Raw genomic sequence first — 6,225 nt, 5'->3', positions numbered from 1 at the left:
ACACCTTAAGGAGTTGAGAGGTGAGCCATGTGGATGTCTAGGGGAAGAGCATCGCAGGCAGGGGGCATAGCAAGTGCAAAGGTCCTGGGGTGGGCACATACCTGACTTGTTCAAGGAGGAAAGAAGGTGCCAGGGTGGATTCAGTGTGTGTGTGTGTAACTGGTTATAAAAGCACAGAGTGCTCACGGAAAGATAAAAAAAATAGAGAACGTATAAAGGAGAAATTGAAAATCCATAGGAACTGGTATGGGGAGAGGAGAGATGGAATAAGGATCAGAGGTATCTGTTGTACAGTTTATTCGATAATCAAAGCCATTTTCCATTTTGACAAGGCAGGCATCAAAATGGCCCAGCTGCGTGCAGATCTCCTATCCACAGCAAATTTCCATTTCTGTGGCTCTCACCCCAGCCCTGAGCCCATCTGTGCACATAGTAGGTGCTAGCTCAAGGGCGTCTCTGCTTTACATGCCCCCCCCTTTCCCCGAGGCCTGAAGGAGAGAGGGTAGATGGGCGCAAACCCCCACATACGGAAACTGAGCCCCTGGTCCCTGTGGGCCGCCAGCCCAGCCCCCAGTGGCCCCAGAGTGACAGCATCCTCCTGCTTTTATGAGCTGCGAAGGAGGCTTGTCCCGCATTGCACAATTGCCCCTTAATTGCCATTTCCTCTCAGTTATGAATTATGTCATGGATACAGCCGCTCACGTTATTAAACTTCCACCGAGGCCTTATCGTCTGGACCCCGGCCAGCCACCCGGCCTGACCTACTTTCCCACCGGATTTCAAAACCGCCTCCCTCATCCTCTTGTTGGACTTTTCCTAAGGAGAGTTCGCTGTGCCCAAAAACTCGCCGCTAAAAATAAAAACTAGAACGGGGCAGGGCTGGGGGTGGGGGGGCACAGCTGGCCTCATGAAGGCCTGAGGCTGAGAGCAGCCCCCGCGATTGTGGCCAGGCTCCTCCCTGCCAGAAGTTTCCTCGGGCAGTCTGTCCTTGGACACACAGGACAGGCTGTGACACAGGCCGCAGTCAAGGGTCCCCTGGCCGATTGGCTCTAAACTCCTTGTTTCTCAGTTGTGGACAGGAGGACTGACTTTGGAGTCAGGCCAACCTGGGTTCAAATCCTGGTTCCACTGTTGACCAGCTCATTCATTCATTCATTCATCCCACACATGTTTATGGAGTATTTCCATAATGCTGGCACTGAGCTGGGCACTGGGGAAATACCTCAGAAGACACAGTCCCTGCCATCATAGACTTACAACCCCGTGGACAGAGATGTGGGTGTGAAACAATTACTTTTGTAATAAGAGCAACAAAGGAAACAAGACAATGTGGCAGGCTGGATGGTGACAGGGACAGCATTAACTAAGATGGTCAGGGAGGGCTCTCTGAGGAGGGGAGGTCACTTAAGGCAAGGCTCCAAGGATGACAAGAACCACGTCTGGGAAGCAGTGCTAGATGAGGGGGAGACCAGAGCGCGACCCAGTCTGCAGAATGAGAGGGGACGCTTGCTCTCAGTCTCATTCGAGGGCAGGTTGGCACTTGAGAGCGAGTGCCTCCTTAAAGTTTTCACCCTGGGCATCTCACGTGTCTCAGCCTGGGACTGGACCTGCCAGTAAGGAAAAGAATCCAAGGCGGGGAACACAGCAAGCGCAAAGGCCCTGCGGTTGGGAATGAGGCTGGGGTGATGGGGCAGAGAGAGCCAGGGGAAGTGTCGGGGACAAGAATGGTGTTGTAAAGCTGGTGGGGGCGGATCACGGAGGGCCTGGAAGGCCGTGGTGAGGATTGGGCGAGAGACGGGCTATATTTTGAGTATAGAGCCTCTGGCACTTGAGGGTGGACTGATATCTTCCGGGGAGGTTGGATGCGTTAGATGGATGGCGATCCCCTGACTGACCCGGGGGGAGACTGGCAAGTGCTTCTTCCTCTGAGTCTTTTTTTCTTCATCTGGGAAGTGGGGATAATAACACCAGTGTTGTCAGACACCGTATCATCCCTAGCTCAGAGCCTGGCATGCGGTCAACGCCCTTCTGACAGCCTAGCCAGGCTCAGCGATTTGCCTGGAATCACCTGGCAAGTTAATGGCACAGCCCGAGCTAGAACCCAGACCCTGCACGTCAGGGCACAGCCCGAGCTAGAACCCAGACCCTGCACGTCAGGGCACAGCCCGAGCTAGAACCCAGACTCTGCAGCATAGCAGAGTGTGCTGCAGCAGAGGCAGGGCCGGGCCTTGGCACACGACTGTCTAGAAAAGCAACGTCCCGGCCAAACAGGCCTCAGTGGCAGAGGCCCATTTTCGTTCTTTCTGAATTGTGCTTCTGCGTGGAGCTGTTTATCTAACTTGGCTGAAGTGTGAGGCCTGGGCCTATAAACATATCGTTTTAATTATTATACAAATGGGACATGTTCATGGAATAAAAATTTGAAAATGCTAATAAGCAAAAAAAAAAAAAAAAAAAAAAAAAAAAAGGCACAAAGCAGAGAGAGAGAAAAACCAAGCATCTAAAATAACACGTGTGCACCGAGATGCATGTGTAAGGACCTAAGGACCTTCACGGTGGGCTTCTTTGACCTGGTGGAAGACTGGGAACAACCCTAGTGCCCAGGAATAGGGGTCTTTCAGCCAAATAAATGAACCAGTTTTCCAATATCATGCAATCATTGACATGAATGAAGCAGACCTCTGAGTGCTGATTTGGAAAAACCACCGAGGTGTAATGTTAACCGAGAAAAAACAAGATATAAGATCCACACGGTGATTATAGAATATTCCAGTGTGTGTGTGTGTGTGTGTGTTACGGAAAGAGGGGACAATACACTACATATTTGCTGTGAGACCACAGACCATCTCTGGGAGAGGCACGAGTCCCCGGGAGCAGTGGCTGCACAGGCAGGACTGGTGAGTCAGAGATGGGAGGGAGGTGACTTTCTGTCCCTTGTCCTTTTGCACCACTGGAAAGCCTTTGGTTTTGTTTTGCTGTGTGTGTGCCTGTCTTCTGCAAAACATTTTAGTGATGTTTGCAAGATCAGAGTCTCCCCTCTTGTTTTTTTTGTAACGTTTATTTTATTTTTGAGAGAGTCCGAGCATGAGTGGGGGAGGGGCAGAGAGCGAGAGAGGGAGACACAGAATCCGAAGCGGGCTCCAGGCTCCGAGCTGTCAGCCCAGAGCCCGACGTGGGGCTCGAACCCATGAACTGTGAGATCATGACCTGAGCCGAAGTCGGACGCTTAACTGACTGAGCCACCCAGGTGCCCCGAAACTCCTCTCTTAAATTCAGGTTTTCCCAAAGGCATTGGAATAATCTAGACTGGTGTTTCCTAAAAGCCTCCCAGGGAGCCCAGGGTTGCAGTGAGGTGCCTGGGGGCCCTGGTGCCCCAGGAGGAGGTTGCAGGCCTCCTGATCCCCCCCTCCCCCTTGAGCAGTTTCTCTTTTATCTGTTTTATGGGTTGGACAATAAGTAAAGTTTCAGCTATAAAAGGGTTTTACCTACTTTGAAATGAAATATTTACAAAGCTTTGATCTTGAGTAATCCCATTCTACTGATGAGAAACCAGGAGCCTGGAAAGGAGAAGAAGGTGGTCCCACAGTCAGGCAGACCCAGCTCTGGCTGAGAGCCTCAGCTGTAAATCTGCCTCCTTGAACCTTAGCCTCCCTCTTCAAAAACAAAAGAATAACCACCTTCCTTAGTCAGGGCTCTTCATGGATATCTAAAGTGGAGGTAGGTAGGCCCTGAGCCCTGTTGGTCCTGGCAGAAAGATCCCGGGAAATCATACTGCCTCCCTCGCCATCTGATTTTCCAGGGAGAACAAGAGTGACCCTCTGCCCTACCCCCCATTTCACCCAAGTCCAAGATCAGGCATATCTCAGTTTCTCAAAAGTCAACTCGCTGCAAAGCTCAGGTATTCATTAAGATGCATTCAAAGGCGAGGACAGGAAAACCCAATGCGAACTGGCTTAAACATTAGGAAAATGCATCTTCTCATCCTGTCAGGAGCCCAGAGAAGGTTCGGTGGACCCATCGGGCATGCATTCAGCTTCAAGTAACACAAAACCTGGCCGTTAGCAGGTTCCTATCGTCTCCTGCTACGAGAACACCAGGGGTGGGCAGCCAGGGCTGATAGGACGACTGCGTGAGGCCACTCGGCGACCGGGTGGGGGCACAGGTGCTTTCCCACTTTTCACCCGCCCATCCTGCACATGTGGCCTTTGTCCTCACAGTTGGTCATGGTTGCAAGATGGCCGCTCCCCTCCCAGCCGATACCCCGCATTACAGGCGGGAGGAAGGGGCGAGGGGGGGAGCGGTGTGCCCACCACCTTGTCTGTCTTTTGAAAGCTTTCCCAGGAACCCCTCTTAATTTGCATCGGTCACACCTGGATCACAGGGCCACTCCTCACTGCGAGGCAGTCTAGGAGAGAGTAGCTGCTTTCTGCTGACCACTGGCGCCCCAAATACAAGCAGGGTTCTGTAAACAAGGACAAAAGGGAGCGTGAGTATTGAACAAGCACCGAGCAGTGTCTGCCACAAGGAATGCAAGGCTTGTTAGCACAAAGACTCAAAGATATTATCAGGGACACGTATTTTTTTTTCTCCTTTTCTACACTACCATCAGCAGCGTGAGCTTCTGTCTGGATGCCCTACATGTATCAGTCACCTATGGCTATAGCAATGCTGCGTAACAAACCAGCCCCTCCGCCTTTTACTTTCTTGAGTATGGAGGGAGAAAAGGGAGAGAAAAGGGAAACCCATGAGTGAGACTGAAAAGGAGATGTCAAGAAGGCAGGATCCCCAGTGAATGGGGGTGACGTGAGGCCAAAGGACTCTTTGACCTTCATTGCATCCACACCTAGGGACGTGAGACCTCGTGGTCCCTCCCACAGAGGGGTGGAGCGCATTTCCTCCCCCTTGACTTGAGCTCAGCCCCATGACTTGCTTTCACCAACCGAACGAGATGAGAGTGGGAACTCGCATGTTCCCACCTGGCTCCCGTGCTTCTGCCTCGTGCCACCACCGTCACCAGAGACACCGGGGATGGCCCACGGGTCCCAGAAGAAGAGGAGGGACGTGTGAGGTGGGACAGAGTCCCACGGGCCAGCCCAGGTCTGCTGACCTCTAGCCGAAGAGCAGACGTGTAAATGGGTCCAGCCGAGACCAGCAGAGCCGCCTGGCCACGCCCACAGCGGGTCAGCTGACCTGCAACAATTCCATATTCAGGAGAGCGAGCGGCCGGGGTGGTCAGTTACACAGCATTGTTGTAGCCGCGGATACGTGTAGTGAGACCGGAAATGAGGTCACGGGGAGCTGAGGAGAGAAGAGGATAGGACGGAAGGGTTCTGGTTGTAGCACAGGTGTGACAGGTGTTGCTGAGTCCTTGACCCCTGCTGTGGTCAGCTCTTCTCCGCAGCTGAGAGAACCCGCTTTTATTTGAGGGGGCATCAGCCCATGTGCCCAAGGAGGGGGCTCCCTCCCCAGCCCGAGGAGATCAGTCAGGTCTCAGGCTAGAAGCCCGAGCAGAGGTGGGACGTTGGGAGCCCCTCGGGGTTCCACCCCCACCTCTGCTCCTTCTCTGCACACCGTCTCTGACTTAGGGCCATTCTTGGGTCTTCAGTCACCGCCTTTGCCCCAAGAATCTCCAAATCTGTCCCTCCACACTGGGCTTCTCAGTGGAGTCCCCCTGCCATCCGGACGCATTCCCTTAGACACCTCACAGAACCCCCACCCCTTCCCCCTGCTCTGACCCTGGTACCCGTGACCTCACGCACACCCGCAGACTTCCTCTTCCTTTGTTTCCAACCTCATGGGTTCCATCCTGCCGGTTGCAAGGTCTAGCACACTTAGCACATGCCATGCCAAGCGGGGGGCTAAGCACCACACACAAAGCATCTGGTGTAATCCCAGGGACATCCCTACCAGGGAGGCACTGACATTAAGTTGTCTGTATTCCACACAACGTGTCTGGTGGCCCACCCACAGTGCACACCTCACACTCAGGGTGCAAGCCCTTCTCCAGAAGCTGCAGTGATCATTCCTGCACGAGCGATCATGTAAGTCCCCAATTTTAAAGTCCCTTACGATTCGCATTGTTCCGGGTGATCTGAACCCTTTGGTGTGAAACAGCTCCAAGATCTTTGCATTTCTTCACACAAAAAAAGAAATTATGGAGCTTATTCAATGTGCCAGGCAATTTCCAGGCACCAGAGACACGCGCGCGCGCACACACACACACAC

General features: G+C 53.0%; 1 long non-coding RNA gene across 2 annotated transcripts; it reads right to left on the bottom strand.

The window, feature by feature from the left end:
* Window positions 1-3,888: 3,888 nt before the first annotated feature.
* LOC122214878 lies at window positions 3,889-5,407 on the bottom strand. Of its 2 annotated transcripts, none has more exons than XR_006200123.1 (3): window positions 4,941-5,407; window positions 4,314-4,462; window positions 3,889-4,033 (listed from the first exon to the last, which is right to left on the bottom strand). It is a non-coding gene; the product is annotated as an uncharacterized LOC122214878 (long non-coding RNA). The 2 variants fall into 2 exon arrangements; XR_006200122.1 differs by having other exon boundaries at window positions 4,371-4,462.
* Between the last annotated feature and the right edge of the window lie 818 nt (window positions 5,408-6,225).

Source organism: Panthera leo, chromosome A3, assembly GCF_018350215.1.
Source record: "Panthera leo isolate Ple1 chromosome A3, P.leo_Ple1_pat1.1, whole genome shotgun sequence".
Lineage (NCBI taxonomy): Eukaryota > Metazoa > Chordata > Mammalia > Carnivora > Felidae > Panthera > Panthera leo.
The sequence above is the reverse complement of the archived record's forward strand: the minus strand, read 5'-3'. Positions and strand labels throughout refer to the sequence as shown.